Source organism: Peromyscus maniculatus, chromosome 19, assembly GCF_049852395.1.
Source record: "Peromyscus maniculatus bairdii isolate BWxNUB_F1_BW_parent chromosome 19, HU_Pman_BW_mat_3.1, whole genome shotgun sequence".
Lineage (NCBI taxonomy): Eukaryota > Metazoa > Chordata > Mammalia > Rodentia > Cricetidae > Peromyscus > Peromyscus maniculatus.
In genome coordinates, this window is record NC_134870.1 from 42,559,670 (window position 1) to 42,580,479 (window position 20,810).

Here is a 20,810-nt window from a genome sequence, read left to right on the forward strand (position 1 = left end):
AATTATTTTATTTATTTGTGTGTTTTTGCATGGGAGCATGCGTGCATGTGTGCAGATCAGTGGACAACTTGTAGGAGTCATTCTCTCTTTCCACCCTGTGAATCCAGCATGTCAGGCTCAAGTGACCAGGCTTGATGGTAAACACCTTTACCTGCTAAGTCATCTTGGCTTCCCCTAATCATCTGCACTGTGAATGAGCTAATTTCATGTCTGCACTAAGACACTGTCATCACTAATAAAATATTTTTAAAGCTTCTATTAGACATAGATGGACTAAAATGAAGAAAAACTTCCCAGGTATAGGTAGAGATCATATAAATCATGCTGGCTATGAAAAGTAAATGTCAGTGAACATTCTCACTGACTACAGGAAAGAGATAGTCAAGGCCACATTTGAAAGAAATGTATTTCCAGGAAGCAAACTGTCACAAACGAAATCCTTAAGCATAAATGCCTAGATTTAAGGCTACATTTGATAGGAAAGGGTGGAGAATCCTATGCCTGCATATTACCAATATGCTTTTCATATTAGAATAGATAATTGACAGGAAACACATCTGGCATAGACGTGACATATAAACCAAGCACACATTCACACAGACCTATGAGCACAGGCCACGCCTAAGCCACAAAGTTATTTATTTGGAGTTGTATTCCCCTCTCCCTGTGCAGTAACTTTGGATATCATCTTTATATATAGTGGGAAAACCTCTGCACTTCTCGTCCATCTTTTCATCTTGCAGCATTCCTCTTAGCATCAGGAAAGTGTCCTATTTCTGGCTTCCTTCTATTCCTAGATTAGTCAGGTTAACTCTAGTGGTGTCATCCATCTGCCTGCCACACAATCTCTTCATGGTGTCACCACATCTTTCATAGCACCCAAACATTGGATTTTCTCAGCCAGAGTTTATGAAAGAGGCCTGCTTCTAATATTTGTAGGTGATTTTTCTCCATTTTATTTCTGTTACATCAAAAATAAGTAAAAAAAAAGTTTTGTTGTTTAAACACTCACATACTATTTTTCCAAATATACAAGTATAGTCTTTATGTTTTTAAAGAAAGCTATGTTAGGCTGCAACAACAGCAAACATAATATTTGAACCATCTGTTATTCCTTTAACTAAACCACACAAAGATTTAAGAGATAGTAAATAACTCACAAGAGTACATGAATGAACTGATGGCAGAACACACTGTATGCCTTCACCCGAACACACAACCCAGTTTTCTTTAGCCTTTAGGAAACTCTTGAGAGAGACAAAAAAATCTTTCCAACTATTAAAAACCAAATTACAATAAGCCAGTTCCTCAGGAAGCATGAGTTTCCATCAGAGTTCTTGTGTTCGTCACCATTTCAGACAGGAGACATCAACAGATGACCACAGTGTGACTTTCTTCACTCAACACTTCCCATTTGGCATATGCAATTATCAATTGGTTGTTTTCATTTGTGGACTTTGATGCATTATGACGAGAAGGCAAACTCTCTCAACGCAAGTGTCCAGTTTTCAGTTTTCAACTGTCTTACAGCATGAGGCTACAGAGACTGCCACTGTAAATATCCAAACAGAAAGGAGTTGCTTGGCATGTCACCCGTGATGTAAGCTCTTGACCTTATATAATTCTCAGGGTGCCACAGTTAGTGAATACTCCTGCCTCCCAGTTTTTCTAAAGAATTTTATAGAAACTTCAAATTATGAAGTAGCTGACAAATCTTGTCATCCAGTTATCACCCAAACTATAATGAACCACCCGTGTTTCACACAGGACTTTGTGATTTTGCACATCCATTAGCTGGTGTATGGTTACCTAGACACCGTAATTCTGAAACCAATTATTACCTCTACAATAAGTGTGTATGGTAAGGAGTCAAAAGTGTTTCTTCATCCCCTCCAGTGGTAGCTAAGGTCTACTCAGGCCAGTGTGAGTTTACTTTCTCTCTAATTGTGACTTTAGTAGAAGAATCGAAGTTTAATATTGCTGAACATATATCATACGTCCTTCAGACCTTTCAGCTTTTTCTAGGGTGAGATGAGTACTGGCTCACTGGAAAGTGACACCGGCAATGTCTGATATCCTAAAGAATCAAGCAGTTTATAGAGAGGAAAACAGTTTTACAAATCTCTTGGGAAAGTTGTATAATCTGTGATTTAAGCAGTCTATTCTGGACCATGGTTTATTCTGATTTTAAAGGAGAAAAAAAATTTATGGCTTTATTTTCCCAGGTGCATTTAATTAGCTATGAAACAGGAACCAACAATATGCTTTTCCATTAAGAATAGTTGGTATTAAGCATGCCTTCAGCTCTTAAAAATTTCCAGTTATATAATTATAATGAAATTATCTCAATACTGTAACTGCTTCTTTCAAACATTATATTTAGAACTGATTTTGTTTGACAGTTAATACATACCATTAATATTTTACTTTACTAATCTATATTGTATTTATCAATGATAAGTTTCCATCAATACATTGTTTGTTGATGAAAATTTTGTCTAAATTTCAAAATTTGTCTTGGATTCATAATTATAGGACACCCTTCAATATGAATAAACTCTAAGGACAGAAACTTAAATGAAAATAGAAATAAAATGTTCACCATTAGTTTGTTATCACTGCCCTGGGGACCAGCCTCCAGCAACACAGGGCTCAAAGGGACATCCACAGAGTTGGTGTGTACTGGGCATTTTTACCTAAGGGGTTAGGGGAAAAGACACTCACACACTCCCTTGATGGTTTCCTTCAGACTTTTTCTTTATTCTTCTTTTGCATTCTCTACTCTTTAGTTTCCTGGTAATTTCCTTCTCTCGTTCTGCATGTTTTCCTTCCAGATCTCTCACTATTGATATATTTCCCTTCTAACTCATTTTAACTCTCTCATTCTTAATGTTTTCCTTCTAAATCATTTTAAATCTCCCACTCTTGATGTTTTCCTTCTAGCCCATTTTAAATGTATTTTTATTCTTTCCCTTATAGCTTATATACCCTAGCAAAATCTTTCACATAATATAAAAATTACAATGTGGTTACATTGTTTTTCAAATGAATAATTACAACGAATTCAAATAAAAAACAGCATGTTTTCCATATCCCTTACTTTATTAAACATTTTACATATTACAGATGGAAAACAAATTATCTAAGAACCCACATACATTCATACCCAAGCAACTTAGTATAGATTAACCATGTAGGCAAACAAGATATTCTTCTTAGTCAGGTCTTATACTGGCTGGCTGCAGTTTTGCAGTTACAAAGAAAGGATCAATTATTTTATTACTTATCTTGAAAGTCCTTATCTTATAATGACTCTTAAAGGAATCATAAATCTAAACTTTTATATATGAAAAAGAATCAGTTAGTTCTACCTTAAATCTTTAGGATACATACCCAGTCATCAATAGTTTATATATAGGGGGATTGATGGCAAAATGGGTACAAGGAATTAATCATCACCTTTGGTCATCAACCGATCCTAGCAAGAAAAGTTCAAATAGTAATAATTAGGATGTTTTGTTCTTTAATTTTTATTTTTTGGAATGTATCTCATTCTTTTAATTTTTTTATTCATTTTACATACCAACCACAGATTCTCTTCTCATCCTTCCTCCTGCTGCTTCATCCCCCCCTTCCCCATATCCCCAACCCATCCCCCATCCCCTCATCCAACAGAGTAAGTTCTCCCATGGGGGGATAGCTAAGCCTGGTACATTCATTTAGGCAAGACCAAGCCTCTTCCAGCTGCATCAAGGGTGAGCAAGGTGTCCAACCATAGATAATGGGATCTAGAAATCCAACTCATGTACCAGGGATAGACCATGATCCCACTGCCAGGGACCCCTCAAACAGACCCAGCTACACAACTGTCTAATGTATGCAGACGGTCTAGTCCATTCCCATGCAGGTTCCACAGGTGTCAGTCCAAAGTGGGTGAGTTCCTTTGAGCTTGGTTCAGTTGTCTCTGTAGATTTCCCCATCATGAGCTTGACCTCCCTTGCTCATATAATCCCTCTTCCCTCTCTTTGACTGGACTTCTGGAGCTTGGCCTGGTGCTTGGTTGTAGATAGCTGCATCTGCTTCCATCTGTTACTGGATGAAAGCTCTTTTGGTTGAATGGGAGCTGGAAGAGTCTGTGTCTCAGGGAGCAATTGCTGTCTCAGAGAATTGGTGGGTTTGGGGGGCAAAGTGGGGCTTGTAGGTTACAGGGTCAGCTGTGGGGGGTGATGGTCAGTCCTGCCTGTGGGAGTCCTGCCTGCTGACCTGCAAATGGGCATGCAATGGGTGGGGGAATAGGCGGCTGTGTTCTTGTTCCCTGACCTTAAAGAGTTACACATTCAACTAAGTGCCTTTCTAAAACTTCAGATTATCTTCTTGTTTTTTTGTTGTCAAAGCTTTTTGACAAAAATATCTTAATCTAACTTTAAGTTACTTTCAAAGCTTTGTTTCAACTGTGATGCACTCCATAACCTGTGAACACATCTCCCAACATTAAGGTTAAAAGAGTTTAAGCTAGCTGGGCTAACAGGGACTCAATTGTTTTTCCTAATCTTTAACCTAAGCCACAGTCTATATGACTGGCTCCTCAATAGAAACTCATTGTAGCACTGTAACACTTCCTTGTTAATATTTTTAACTATTAAAAGTCTATTTAAACTACCATTATTATTATCATTAAGACAGTACAGCTTAGGAGAAAATCATCTTCATAATATTCAACAAGTAAAAATGTCCAGTAGAATGGGATGTTTCCATGAAATAAACCCACTACATTACAGGCAGTGGGGATCTCCTCACACCCATTCACACCATGCCAAATACCAGAGAAAGATGGCAGCAGCAAACATTTAAAGGCACAGCAGAAGCAAAAGACATTCTGGGGTTTGCGGTCTCAGGTTCTTGCCTATCTGAGATTCACCCATCATGGAGTTGCCTCCTGGTTGGCTGACACCTTAAATTTCAATTGCTAACTGCTGCTCCTCTGACATGGACACCAGCAGTTTGTCCTTTATGTTATCTTTTACTTCTTGTTTTCTAAGTTGTGTTCTGATAATGGTGAGCAATGGCTAAGATAATCTGTTACTTCAGTAAAAAAATGGATTGAGAAACACCCCAAATATATGTCTTCTTACACTTTCTCTAGATATGTTTTGTCAAAAAATTAAAAAGCAGTCTTGTTACTCAGATTTGTAATACATGAAAAGTATAAATGGAGGCTCAGAGTTCAAATGTCTAAGTGAATAAAGCAAACAGAATTATCTGAGACACTAATAAATAAGAAACATTGTAGTTGGAGTTTTCTCTAGTCCTGCTCAGGCCACAGCTACTCAGACCCAAGTAAATACACAGAGACTTATATTATTTATAAACTGTATGGCAATGGCAGGCTTCTTTTTATCTAGTTCTTATATCTTAAATTAACTCATTTCTATAAATCTATACCTTGCCATGTGGCTCGTGCCTTACCAGTATCCTTACATCTTGCTTCTCATGGTGGCGGCTGGCAGCATCTTCTGACTCAGCCTTCCATTTCCCAGAATTCTCCTCTCTCCTTATCCTGCCTACACTATATTTCCTGCCTGGCTATTGGTCAATCAGCATTTTATTTATCAATCAATCAGAACAACACCTTCACAGCATACAGAAAGGCATTCCCAGTAATACATCATACAATTCTCTCTCCACAAAATGCCTTTACAAAATATATGCAAGGCTCTGGTTTTATGTGATATAGTCAACAAAAGCACAATAACCATTTTAAACACATTTAAATATTTCTGATGTTGATGCTCAATAATAGTAATACTAGTACAAAAATACAAGCAAAGAGATTGATTATACACAAATATATTCTACAATATTTATTTTTCCTGCCTCTGTATAAAGAAACACAGGCTGCTTCCCAGGACACACTTCACTTTCGATCAGCTTTACCTGGTATTTTCCAAATTCAGAACACCTTTTTTTTGGGGGGGGGGTGAGAGTGGAGAGATGGCTCAGCCATTAAAGGCTAGGTTCACAACCAAAAATATAAGAGTTTAGAACACTTTTAATGATCTTGAGAAAGAGTGAACTTTTCAAATCATCTGGAATACAAAAATGGTTAGAATGGGTAAGGTTTGGAATAAGAAAAAATTCCAGTTTTAAATTCTCTTCTAGTTTCCTGTCTCTACAAATTCCTGTTGCCTTCAATAGTTGATTATTCCCCTAAAGTTCTTAAGTACATAGAGCAAAGTGCTCTTATCTGCCAATACAAAGTAGCTTGACATTTGATGAAGTCAAGAAATATGTAATTTGTTTTGATTTCCTCTTTTATCCTTGAGTTATTTAGAATAATCTCTGCCATGTCCCTTGTAGATATTATCTGACTTGACCAGGGTGTTGAGGTAGTGAAAGAACAGAAACAGTGATCACAGAAAAGCTGGGATCAAGTGGGCTGTGATTTCTCTGATAGAATGGCATCAACTAGGCAACAACCTGGAACCTCAGTATGTTTATTATGTACAGCACAAGAAGAGGGGCTAGCTAGTCTTGGTATGAGGTATCTATAGAGAAGCAGTCTCAGGCTGCAGTCATACAGGGAGAGGAAGGTACAGTTGCCAGTTATTGAATGTACTGATCAAACTTTAGTAAACACAGTCAACATTCAGAGTCAGATCAGAAGAAGGCTTTTCCATCCCATTGGGATGCTCCTGGAGAAGACTTTGCAACTCCAATGGGTCTAAGATATTAATGTCCTCAACAAGACCATGTCTATGTCAAAGAGTACATGAATATTTAGGACTTCATCCACTCTGTATTATTTACTCAGGGCTTCCTTGGCTTCCCACGGATACCTTTTTTCAACTCTTTGTCAAATAATTATATATACAAACAAATATTATAGTTGAAGGAAATGTATAAGGAGTGAACATCATCCAGTTTTACAGAGTGAAGCAGAGGAGAACGCACTCCCCCAATCACACTGCCTGACAAAAGTTCTACTCATTATGTCTGTTGCTATTCAAGTGGATCTAGTGGTCTCTTGAATATTTCCCACAGTTCCAAATGATGGAGATAAATTTTAATTATCTGTACTCATAATTCTCCCTGTCCTCTAGTTACATGGGGAAGGGATGCAAAAATAGATTAACTCTGGCCTTTACTTTAGAATTTTTATCCATATTTTATTCCATTCCAACTAAATGGAAGAAAATTCCTGGAGAATCCTTGCCTTTAGATCTGTACCTGTTGTCTCTCAAACTTTTCAGAAAAAAAAAATGTTACTTACATTATGCAGCATCAAAAGGTGAGCAGAAAAAAATCTGTGGCATTGGATATTCCGCAGATCACAGCAAGTGTCAACTGAAACACACATCACTTCCAAATTGGAGAAGATGATGGTGTTGAATTACAAATTTTAATCCAAAATATCCAAAATATAGTATAATGAACAAAATAACAAACTAGCAAGCTTATTATTTAAAACACTTGAGTCTTCACTGCATTGAGGATAAATTTTTAAAAAATAATGATTATAAGCCAGCTTTTTTCTGTTTTGGATGAAAATGAATAGAAATAATTAGATAGTCTCATGGCACACACTGTAAAGCTATGTGTTAAGCTAGTACAGTGCCACTAAACTCAATATGTTACATGTTCTTTTATATACCAGGCTGTGGAGGATCACTGGAGAGAATTTTTGTGTCTCTAATATCATGCCTAAGATTACACAAGACAGAATCTGTTCCAACTATTTCAATTTTTTTTAATCTCGATGGTACCTTAATGTGTATTTTCAACTTGATGTTTCTTTAGAGCCTATGATTTTTAAAATGCTGATACAAAAAAGGCTATCAATTCACATATAGTAGAAAAAACTGCAACAGATGTATGGTGCATCAGAACTACACACTGGATGTTCATATTATGGTAAAAAGGAAATTTTGTTACTCCTGGAATTTGAAGAAAACTTAAACCAGATATTTTTCTTCTCCTTAAAGGAAACTCAGCGTATGTAAATATAGTAGATATTGCTTTTCTCATAATTAATTACAATTCCACAAGGTTTCCCTTAATCTCAGAAATTTACTTATATATTAGTTATCTAAGTGCTTTTGATATTATGTTTGGAACAGATTCTTGAAGATGATGCTTAACATTTTGAGAAAACACAGTTCCTGCCCAACTGAAACAAGTGCAAGCTGTGACTCAGACTCCTAACAGATGTGCAGGGGCAAAAAATAGCTTTGTGTGTTTGTGTATATATTCATATCTGTGATTTTAAAAGTAAAAAAATCATTATTTAAACTCTCTTCCCAGCCTTTCCACACACTGTACACACGGGTATAATTTTTGTGGAAGGCACTGGACCATAATTGTAAAGCACCAGAGCAATTCACGCTGCACATGACCTTTTTAAATGTATTTATGTGTTAAGTGGATTTGCAGTTGTAATAACACCGGTTCTAATGACAGCTCATGACTGAGCAGCAATGCTGAGAGTAGAGTAGCACAGCTCTTCTGCATACTGAAATCTAGAATGAAACGGGCCTAGGAATCAGGCCCAAATAATATGCTGTAAAGTAATAAGTGTTTGGGACCAACTACAAGGCTGAGTAATTGAGAGTGGAGATTGAAAGCAACCAGCTACCTTAGCCTCAACCATAGAAGAGAATAAGGGGTCATGACTGTGGATATTACAATGTGAAGCAGCCCAAAGTTCAAACTGTGGCAGTTCCTCAAGCTTAGTGATAATGTCACTCTCAATTAATCATAATTGTATTGCTTAGAATACTCAGATATCCTCATTTTATTTATGAGAAAAATATAAGCTACTAAAATTAAAGTACTTGCTCATAGTCACACAAAACAATGACAAGCCTTTGTTTATTATTATTATTATTATTATTATTATTATTATTAAAGCTTGACCTATAGATTAGGCTTGTTCCTAACTGGCTCCTATAACTTAAATTAACACATTTCTATTACTCTGTGTTTTGCTATATGGCTTTTTACCCCTCATTCTGTATTTCTGATTCCCTACATGTCTTATTGACATCTTCTTTCTGTCTGGAAATTCCACCTATACCTTCTGTCCAGCTATTGACCATTCAGCTCTTTATTAAACAAATCACAGCAATATATCATCACACAGTGTATAAATATCCCACAACATTTCCCCCTTTTAGTCTAAATAAAAAGGAAAGGTTTTTAACTCTAACATAGTAAAACTACATAAAATAGGAACAATTATCAAGTAAGAATTATATTCACATTTGTCCATTTGCCTTTGGCCTATTTGGAGAAAATACTCTATTATCTATCTTATCTTGATGAATTTAAAGTTTTATACCTAAACCGTTTTCTGTCATAATTTATATTACCATCCCAGCACTATCTTCTTAGACCTCAAAGTATTTTCTTAGATAAACAATTTAAGCTTTTATGTCTGTCAACCTTATACCTCTTTTATGAGTTTCTTTTTTGAATTTGGTAACAAGGAAAATTGTAATTATAACTATCTCATTTTCAACTCCATCAGAGACCCATGAAGGAGATAATATTACCTGAGTAAACAGCAAGTGCAGAGTAGACTACTTTCAAAGCTGTAGAAATGACAGATGCAGCTGGATGTCTGGACAGTCACCCAAGGTTCCTCTGCAATGTTGGGGCATCTGTTTTCAGCCTACAGGCCTAGAATATCTGATAGACTTTTCTGTGAAGCAGGAATTTTAAAGGACTGTCCTACCTTGTTTTGACAAAGTTTGACAGAAGCCTTATTTTGTGTCCTGCTTATCAAATTTTGACAACATACTGTCATCAGTCAAGGCAAGGGCAGTTTCTTGCCCAGTGGCTAACTTTGCCACAACAAAAGCAAACTCCATATGGAGGTTCTTCAATGTACATCATCCTTTTTTGAAGTAAATTAGTGCTACCAAGAGCAGATGTGTTTCACTGTTATGAAAAGCCTTAGGTTATTAAACATTTCAAATGCCATATTCTGTAGGTCCCTGAAGGGTTTGAAGGCCACCTGTCTATCTAAAATATATTTTTGTTTTACCATAGAAACATCCCAAACATAACTACAAGTTTGATTATTATAGATGACTAACTACTAACCTGTATTTCTTAATTATACATTACATTTTTAAATGAGGACAAGTCATTTTAATACTAAATATTTTAATATTTAGTATGGAAAGAAAGCTTTAACTGGACCTAATGGAACACTTAAAAATTACTTTATGACTGTGCCACTTAGGAGCATGGTTAGTCAACAGACAGACCTAGGTATTTTATATCTTCTCTGATTTTTGTCTCTTGGTAACTTAAAGACTATGCAAGATTTTATGATTTGTTTTAGTCTCTATTCTATAAACACACAGAGAGAGAGAGAGAGAGAGAGAGAGAGAGACAGAGAGACAGAGAGAGAGACAGAGAGAGAGAGAGACAGAGAGAGAGAGACAGAGAGAGAGAGACAGAGAGAGAGAATGTATGTATATATACCTTCACAGAAATGTATATACACACATATATATATGTGTATTTGTTATTTATTTATTATGTACACCTGAATGCTTCGCCTATGTATATGGATGTGCACCATGGGTGTACTTTGATCCTACAAAAGCCTGGAGAGGGCATCAGAACCCCTGAAATGAGAGTTGCACATGGTTATGAGCCACCATATACATGCTGAGAACTGAACCCAGATCATCTGAAAGAGCAGCAAATGTTCTTAACTACTACTGAGCCAACTCACCAACACTGTATGTGTTGTAAATGAAATAATTTTATGAAAACTAATGACATAAATTATTTAAATGCTTGCTACAGTCACTGACATGAGGTGATTGCCATAATAATGTTTCCATTACTGATTGCTGTATCCATTTTGGAGAAGTTTGCATATTATTGCTCAATATGTGATGTCATCTTTTAAACTGATTATTTCAATCAAATTCCTGGAATGATTTTTGCATTCTGTTTTTTTGAACACCGTGAGACTTCCTACCATTTGCTTGCTGAGGTTTTCAGTATATTTTTTCTCAGGTTTTGATATTTAGTCCAGCAAAGACCCTCCTCTGCAATTCCATGATGCTTTTGTACTATGTAATAGAACACACTTTATAATTTGGGGAATTTGATAACAGATACAACAACAGCTTTAGACTCATTAAGGATAGAAGATAATCTTAAGATTTAGACAGGGTCATTGATGGAACACCCAGACGTGCATTCTTGGGATCTTTTGAGTTATAGGATGGCAAGAATGACGGTGAACTAAGTGTAACCTTGCTCATTCTAGTTCATCTCCTGGAGCCTTCAGGCTGCCAGGAAATAGTCACCTGGGTGCTAGCCTTGAATTTAAACCCCACAGTCATCCTACAATGTTTGAGACAAAAATCAAGTTAAGCAGTCCTTGAAGGGTACTTTAGAATATTTCTCCTGGCAGGTTGCTCTAAACCACATTGTTTTGGCTTGATCTGTTCTTCTCTAATATTATTAACAGGATGATTCATGATATAGGTTCCAATAACACATGTTTAAAATACAGAAAAGAAAGTTTGAATTTTACTTTTCTCATGAGCTCCAAAGGTGATGTCATAACTGAGGAATACCTAGCATAAAATTTGTTGACTGCTTTTTACATGGTTTTCTCGATTAATGGACATCTCCATCCCGGGAGGAAATGCTTGGGGAGATTTGGTTAGACTAGAACCAAAAATTAAGCCAGAAACACATTTTTCTTCCATGGCCATGTTGCAGACTGGCATCTTATAATACAATTCCACTCGCACTGCTGGTTCATGGAAGTGCTACAGATCCACATCAAGAGACAGCATTCGCTGCTAGAGAAGAGAGCAATCATGTACACATTGATTTTGCTGAATGGAAGCTAAAATGGAAAACTAGCCTGACTTTTTATTATTCTGGGGACAAACAAGAAAATAGCATTTCCATGTGATAAAGCTTGTATATTAGCCAAAACTTTTCTTAATTTTATTTAGTGCTCCAAATCCCACATCTTAAAAAAAAATCACTCTAAATGAAAAAGTTCTCATAATCTGTTTACCCTAACAAATGAATTGATTTGTTACATGTAGCAGCCCAAATCACAACTGTATGGCTCAAGAGATTTTCAGCAAATAACCACAAGGCCACTACTCATATTAAAATACCTTAGATTACCAGCACTTAAAAAGACCCACACTACCTTCTCTATTAATATCCCTCCATCTTTCCCAGTGTTAACTAGTCTGTTTTTAAAACCACCTTTGACTCATTTTAAACTAAATGTAACTATGCATTGTATATTTTCTGTTGATACAGTCTTGGTATGCAGCCCAGGCTAACCTAGAATTCATGATCCTCATGCCTCAGACTACGAAGTGCTGTTATTACAGGAATGAGGTGCATTATATACAATTTTCCATCTGACTTTTTTTCTCTCTCTGAGATCTTTGTTTATGAGATTCTGCTGTGTCAGTTCTCTTTGCTATATAGTAATTCATTCAATGGTTAGTGCATGAATTGCATGTTTTACTGCAGATTGTCTTTTCATTATTTCTAGTTATCTGCTGTTATAAATAATTTTATTGTGAAAATGGTCTTACTAGTCCTTTGTCATGAATGAGTAAATGTTTATTTCTATGGAGTGTATGGCTGAGAGTATAACTTTTAACCTATCTTAAGTGTTCTTTTGCTCCTCCCTAGTGGCTACCAAAGGTATCATAACATGGATTTTTAAATTAATATGGCCCAATGTAATTTACTATTTTATATCTTCTTGTACTTGTGTCATTTTAACACCATAATAAACATTACAGCTCCAAAATATAAATCTCTAATTCCAGCACCATTAATATGGTCCTCATTGTGTTTTCTTTCCTATTGGTGATGTAACAAAAAAACACAAGCCAATCAACATAGTGGAGGAAAGGGTTCTTTGGACCCACAAATACAGAGGTTATAGTTTATGTCCATTGACTTTCTGATTTATGTGTGAAGAAGACACAGTATCATTTGTAAAAACATGTCAGATAAATGTTGTTTATTTTGCTGAAGAAGAGAGAGACAGACAGACACAGACACACACAGAGACAGAGAGACAGAGACAGAGATGAAGAGAGAGACAGAGAGAATGCCAAAGTCACAGGATGTCTGTGACATTTTTATCCAATAGGATTCATTCCATAATGATAAATTCATCTAGAAGCTCATTAGTGGATTGACACATTGATCAATCAGTTGATGACCCCTTTAGTTTTCTCAGGACCCACTCATTCTCAATAGCACTATTATCTGAGGACCAAACCTCCAATACATTAGCCTTTTGAGAGGAATCTGAATTTCAACTTTCAGCATCATAATGACTGTCAGCAAGGGCTAATTCACTGTGTACTGTTTCTATTGGCTCTTGAGAACAGCAAGCAGGAAAGAGAAATGTGAACATTGATCCAAACCTACTGGAAGATTGACCACGTGAGTTTAATAAGGCTGTGCTTTGCATTCCTGTTCAGTATTTCCTGCAATTGTTTGCATTAATTTGCAATGCTTTTTATTCCAAACAAAAATTTTAGGCCGGGCGGTGGTGGCGCACGTCTTTAATCCCAGCACTCGGGAGACAGAGCCAGGTGGATCATTGTGAGTTCGAGGCCAGCCTGGTCTACAGAGCGAGATCCAGGAAAGGCACAAAGCTACACAGAGAAACCCTGTCTCGAAAAATCAAAAAAAAAAAATTAAAATTACTTAGAGTTCTAATGTTAGTGAAAAATTATATATACATCCATGTTTTACTGTGTAATTATGGCGAATATAGAATTCCAGGATGATGGGTGTTTTCTTTCAGCCCTTCAAAAATGCCATTTGTTTCTCTTCTAGTTTCTCTTGAAAAACAAATGACCAACACCAAGAATCCAAGAGAGAACACCTTTGGTTACCACTTTACCACTGAGGAGGAACAAAAGAACACTTAATACAGGTGAAAAATTACAGGCCTATGATCCCAGCACTCGGGAAGCAGAGGCAGAAGAATCTCTGTGAATTTGAGGGAGCCTTGTCTACAGAGCAAGTTCCAGGAAAGCCAGAGCTACACAGGGAAACTGTGTCTTGAAAAACAAAAAAAAACACAACACAAAACAGAGAGAGAGAGAGAGAGAGAGAGAGAGAGAGAGAGAGAGAGAGAGAGAGAGAGAGAGAGAGAGAATTACTCTCCTAGCCACATACCCTACAGAAATATGTATTCACTCATTTATGTCAAAGGACTAGCAAGGAAAGCTTTATAACATTATTTATTACAGCTGAGAAGTGGAATACTCTTCACAGTAGGATGGTAGGATGTAGTTTTATGCTTTTTCTTTTTGCTTTTTTCCTGGTTGTTCTCACCATATTTAATTTTCAAAAACATTACTGTTATATGTTTGAGTATGGTTTTCACTGTATTTATCCTACATGGGTTCTATGAAGTGTAGCCACTGTGGCTTTCCATTTCTTACTACCTTGGAAAAATTAATTGTTTTAATATAAAAGCTTTGTATCTTTTACGTATATGTTTCCAACTGTTTTTGTGTTATCAACCAATGGTTTGTATTATTAAGTAGCATTTAGTATGTCCCACAGCCTGTGAAAACATATTTTCAGTTGACTTGATTTCACCTATAATGTTGCTATGTTTGAAATGCCCATGATATTATGTTTTAAAATAGATTTTTAATAGTTTTAAAATAGTTATTGGGTTAAATATACATCTTTCTCCATTTAAGATATACACATTTCATCTATTTTTAAGTATATGTATGAAAACTCTAATACCTAGATCAACTATGGGTTCCTTACATTGTTTTATACCCGTTTTGCTCTCTAGCTGCTTATTCTATTTTGCCAGTGTTTTTTGGTTGATTACAAAAAACAATTCAAGCAGTGTTCATGATATCACCAGCAACTTCAGAAAATGTTTGTGTTTTTTCCTTGTTGGTTTATTAGAAATGCATTCTAGTCCCATACTGACATGCAGCTAACTCTGGTTTAAATGACCATAATTTAGTTTGATACTGAGCTCGCACCAAGTTGGATTCAAATCATTTGTTGGGATTCAGACCTCTCTTACTCCTAAATCAAAACTTTGGAATCTATTCTGGAGACTATGGGGTTTTTGCTGAGCTTGCTTTTCCTAGATTGGATACTCTTAACTCCAATTTTTGTTAACTGTAAATAAGATTTCTGTGTTTGCCTAGCATTCAGCTTAGCTTATTTGCCTATTGGACCCGAAGGTACTTAGAAATCCATTCATGCCTTGTTGAGAAGAACTTGAGAATGTGTGCTCACCACTCTTTCCAGGAGTGTCCAACAGAATGGGTTGCTGAAGCCCTTCTAATGGGATTAATCCACGGGGTCTACTTAATGATCAAAGGAATTTATTTGGGGGTTAACTCACAAGACAGAATAAAGGAATTTCTCACAGGATCCTGGAAGGGTGAGGCATGGTCCAACACGATTCTTTGGTGAGCTCTGCCCTGGTCCATACCAGAATCCCCAAACAGAAAGTAACGAGGTAGTGAAGCAAAAAGAGACACCCTATATGCATCCTAGGTCTTAAGGGTCCCTGGTGGCCATGTCCCAGGGAAATGTACATCAAGGTCATTGGCAGAGTAATAGCTACTTGCTACCTTACTAGGGGTGGTGCTTCAGGGCATGGCTCAAACAACCACCCACTACACCCATCTCACAGTCTTGTACTCCTAGGCTTCCTGCTTAGCTTCTTAGCCACTTTACTGTGTATGGTTAGGAATTAGCCCAGGACATTGGGAAGAAAATAACTTACTGAATGAAACAAAGAAAGAAAATAGGAAAGAACATGACTGTTCCTAGATATGGTTGAGGAGAAGGTTTATTGTAGATAAAAGGGAGAGCACAGCCAGTAGCAGGGACATCTGGGAGAGTCCAAAGTGAGGATATCCCTGAGCTGGGCCATGTGAGGGGTGGATGGAGAGACAGAGAGAAGCCACCATCCAAGAGGGGCAGCCTGGGCCAAGAGTCTGGCCAAGGGAGTAAAGGGTAGACCGAAAAGGGTCAGGTAACCAAAACGGCAGTATTCTATCGGAAAGAGCAGCCCAGGCTCTGGGCTGGAGAAGTTAGGGTAGGAGGTGGGGTATGCCAGCCATACCCTTTAACAGGTGGGGCTGTGGAGATGCTGGGACACTTAGCAGTCAGTATGCTTTGGTATGAATGGGAACTGTAGTTAGCTATTTGTCCCAGGTTTGAGACCTAACACTTCTATGACAGACTCTTATCACACACACACACACACACACACACACACACACACACACACACACACACACGTACGTGTGTATATATATACATATATATATATATAAAATCAACTTTATACTTTTAGCAAAAGAAGTGAAAAAAAATCCCTTCTTTTTTCAACGAGCTCCAACTTATTGGATCTAAGAAATATTTGAGCAATTTAGCTTATTGGCTGGGCTATTTTTAATTCAGGAATCACTGATTTATTGACTCCAAAGCCAGTGTTGAAATCCTAAGTCATTTATATTCTAGAATTCAAGTAATGGCTACATTGCTTTGGAATGTAAAATAGAAACAAACAAGATAACAAAGATGAAGTAAGTATTTCTAAAAATCTTACCTTCTATGATTAATGCTTCTGTGATATATTTATTTAATTGCATGTTTTCCTTTTGACAAAGGATCGACTTTAACTTACAATGTCCAGAAATAATAAACATTTACTTATGTGCAATGGTTTTTCACTCACATTACCAGTGAGTACATTTTTCAAGAGGCACCATTTGCATATTTTGGAAAACTGCATTACAAATAATGTAGCATGAATCTTAGAGAGTCTTGCCAATTTCTCAGCTGGTCCTGTTTCCTCAGACTGGAAGCTTCTGAGTCCTCATCCAGAATGAATCTCAGCTGAACTGTGTTGCTAGAACCCTGAAAGCTTAACCAGCAAAATGCTTCTAGTTTCTGGTCCTCACGCCGTATATACCTTTCTGCTTTTTACCACCAGTCCCTGGGATTAAAGGCTTGCTTTCTGGGATTAAAGGTATGATGAGTCACCATGCCTGTCTGTATCCTTGAACACATGGATTTCTGCCTCTGGAATGCTAGGATTAAAGGCATGTGCTACCACTGCCTATCCTTTATGTTTAATATTGTGGCTGCTCTGTCTCTGACCCCAGATAAGTTTATTAGCATGCACAATATTTGGGGGAATACAATACCACAAAATAATGCTGTGCATTGGTTCAGAGTTCTACATCTGTAGAGTTCGGTAAGTTGTGTGCATTTTAGTTCTTCATGCATTTTAGTATTGGGCCACTGTTTGAAGAGTGTTTTATAAAATGCAGTAGGCAAGTGTCTTATATGTTTACCTAACATTTTTATGAGTACATAAATAACTGAAATAATCTCAAGTTTATAAAGCAAATATTGACTCCTCCTCACATTCCCACTAGGCACCATGGGCTTATTTTTTACCTATTAGCATTCAAATATAGATCCTTATCCAGGAAACTGTGGTACTACCCAAGCTTTGGAGGAAGAGTATGATGAATAGAAGATGGAGAGTTTTTGTTTCCATGCTAATCCAAGAATTTTAGAAATCATCAGTTATGATAGAGTTCTCATTCTGGAGGCTTATCGTTATTTTGTTCCAAGATGTTATTCAGAGTGGTATACTTTGAACACCTGTACCCCAGGGAACTGGCTTTGAACAAGTGAAGTCCTTGCTGTAACTACCTGATACTGTAATTTAGAAGGCTTTGGAACTTGCTTCTGGGAGGCTTTGGAACCTCAGATGAGACAAGGAGAGAGTAATGAGTGATTCTAGGGGAGGTGGGCAGAAGATGGCAATGCCAGTAAGAATACAGGCAGCAACGTCCAGGCTCATGTGGTTTCACATGTTAAGCAAGGACCTACTGAGAAGTGAACTAGAGGTTACTGTATCATACTGTGGCAAAGAACTTGTTAATGTCATGATGCTTTTTGGCAGACTAATTAGGACGGCAGAGAAGTAAATATGTTGGAGGGAGTTTTAAGGCAGGCTACCACTCAGCTGACTTTACTCATATTTAGAGGGAAACATTTGAAAAAAAATAGGGCAGATGAGTTTAAAATATTAAAGTGTGGACAAAAATTGTTGCAATGAAGCAGTGGTTGCTTAGATGAGCCCCACTAACAGAAGCCATTGTTTCTTGGACCAGAACAATAGAAAAGATGGCTTACGGACATACCAGGAATTGAATGAGACTCAGTCATTCTGGTCTCTGGGATCTAAAGGAATAGCACCAAAAGACTGCTGGAAGAAAGACACTACAGGGTTCCCTGCTGGAACAGATACCCATGCAATCAGAAGCCACTGAAGTCATGGTCTAGGTTGGACTAGGTACTCTTCAAGTTGGCAGCAGTCTTGGGGTCTCGGTGATGCCAACACTTCAAGATGTAGAACACAAGAGTTGCAGGATTGTGGAGGTGTCCACCATGATTTCATAAGAAAGATTGGAGACCAAGAAATGTGTAGCAAGATCACATCTCGTTTAGCAAGCAACTGAGAGGTCAAATTATCAAGACTTGAATGAAGCCAGATGCAGCTAAAATAAACACAGGTCTTTAGAGATGCTAGGTGTAGAACTGTTTGCTCAGGAAATCCATGGAGAACCCAAAAGTGTGCCTTTTAGGCTGTGGCGGTCAAGGTTATAGAGGCAGAGTTACCCAGGTCCCCTTGAATGACTGTAGCTAGAGTTTTCCTGGTCTTGCCTTAACATCTGCTTCTCATCATGGTGGCTGGCAGCGTCTCTCTGCCTCAACCTTCCACTTCCCAGAATTCTCCTTGTCCCACCTATACTTCCTGCCTGGCTACTGGCCAATCAGTGTTTTATTTATTAACCAATCAGAGCAACACATTTAACATACAGAACATCCCACAGCAAATGACATTTTTTTTTCCTTCTAATTACCCCCAGTTTTGATTCTGGAGCTAGTGATAGTCCTGCTGTGTTTTGCTCATTTCATCCCTTTTCTCTTTTCTATGTCTCCATTTCACCTTTTGGGACTAGAGATGCTTATGTTGTGTCAATGTTATGTTGAGAGACTGTAATTTGGTTTGGATTTCACATAGATCCACAGCTAAGTGTTCTCTCTCTCTCTCTCTCTCTCTCTCTCTCTCTCTCTCTCTCTCTCTCTCTCTCTCTCTCTTTCTCTCTCTCTCTCATTTTGTTTTGTTTTGAGTCCCAGAATAGATGGTGAATTTGGACTTTTGAACAATGTTGGGAGTACAGGGAATCACTTGGGGACTTTTAGAAATGTCCTAAAAGGATTTGGCAATGCAAAAAATGAGCTTCTGAGGGCGTGTGAGACAACATGCTATGGCTTAAATGTGATTGTATGAAGTTTGAGAGTAAGGCAAAGATTCATTTGGAAAGAAATGATAGCATGAAGAAGGAAATGTACAGCAAGGTCTAAGAGCTTGTTTTATATTCAGGAAACAGGTATAAAGGACAGGATTAGAAGGGCCCATTTAAAGTATGTGAGATAGAATCTAATTTGTTTATTTTCTTTTAGGAAAATACAAGAAATTATATTATTTGAAGACAGAATTAAGAAATGAAACTGAAATGCTGTCTATGTTAAAATCATAAATCAACATATCAATTTATGGCAAATGTCTGGGATGGGATCATGCCTAGTGTTCAGTACACACTTTATACACACATGTCTTCAGATGCACAATCTCGCTTTAATGTCAATGAAACTTGATGTAGATGGACCTGGCCAGAATCTCCTCTTGTAACCTCAGTCAGACATGATCAGGCATAAAATCATGTTTTAAAGGAGTAGAATACATTAAAGAAACACTAGATGTAGAGACAACACCAGCATAGGCAGAGATTAAAACATGGGGATTGCAAATTTTTAAGTGTTAAACACGTCCCTTGCCGAGCATGTTTTTATTCTTTTTGAATGATCAGTGTGAAAGACACCATACTTATTGAACATTTCTACTTCAAAATGAAATAAACCCATTATATTCTAGGATAACAGTGGCAAATCAAGTAAGTTTTTTTTCTCTTATAGTGGAGAGAGGTTGATGCTGGATTTTAACTCTCCAATCCTTGCTTTTATTTTGATACACTCACTTTTGTAAAGCTATTTTTCTTTGAAAGAGCTCTGGGACATAAGTCTTAGGTGGGTGGTGCTTTCAGATCGGGGACCAACTGCACTGAAAACAATGGAAACAGTGAGTTGCACTGTAATTCTGTAAACAGCCCCACTTTCTTTATGCAATGCTCACTTTTCAGCAGGTAAGCTGGGCATGAAAAACTCTACTAAGCAAAGATATGACAAACAAAACCAAACCCAGAAGTCCTGGAGTCCAAAGAAAAATGATGGGTCCTTGAACATTTCATTTGGAATCAGCTTTCCGAGAGGAGAGGGGCTCTTTAAATTTTTATTTTATTTTATTTATTATTTTATTTTTTCTGCATCTGCCTCACCTGGAGCCTGCTGCTGAAAAGAATGAATCCACAGGTTTACTGCTGAGATAAGAGCACAGAAAATAGTTCTGCAAACACAGGTGTTCTCTAATAGTGGGATCAAGGATAGTTATGAGGATACGTTGATACCAGGTGGATGGCAGTAGTGATGCCTTGTGAACCATGGTGCCAAGTGGACGCGAAGGCAGTGACCCAGTTTCCAGAACAATAAACAGCTGGAACAAGTGATCTGAACTCTTTCTGGTAAATTTCTTCAGGAGACTGCTCATGCTGAGGCTAAGGCCCATAGAGTAGGGTTGC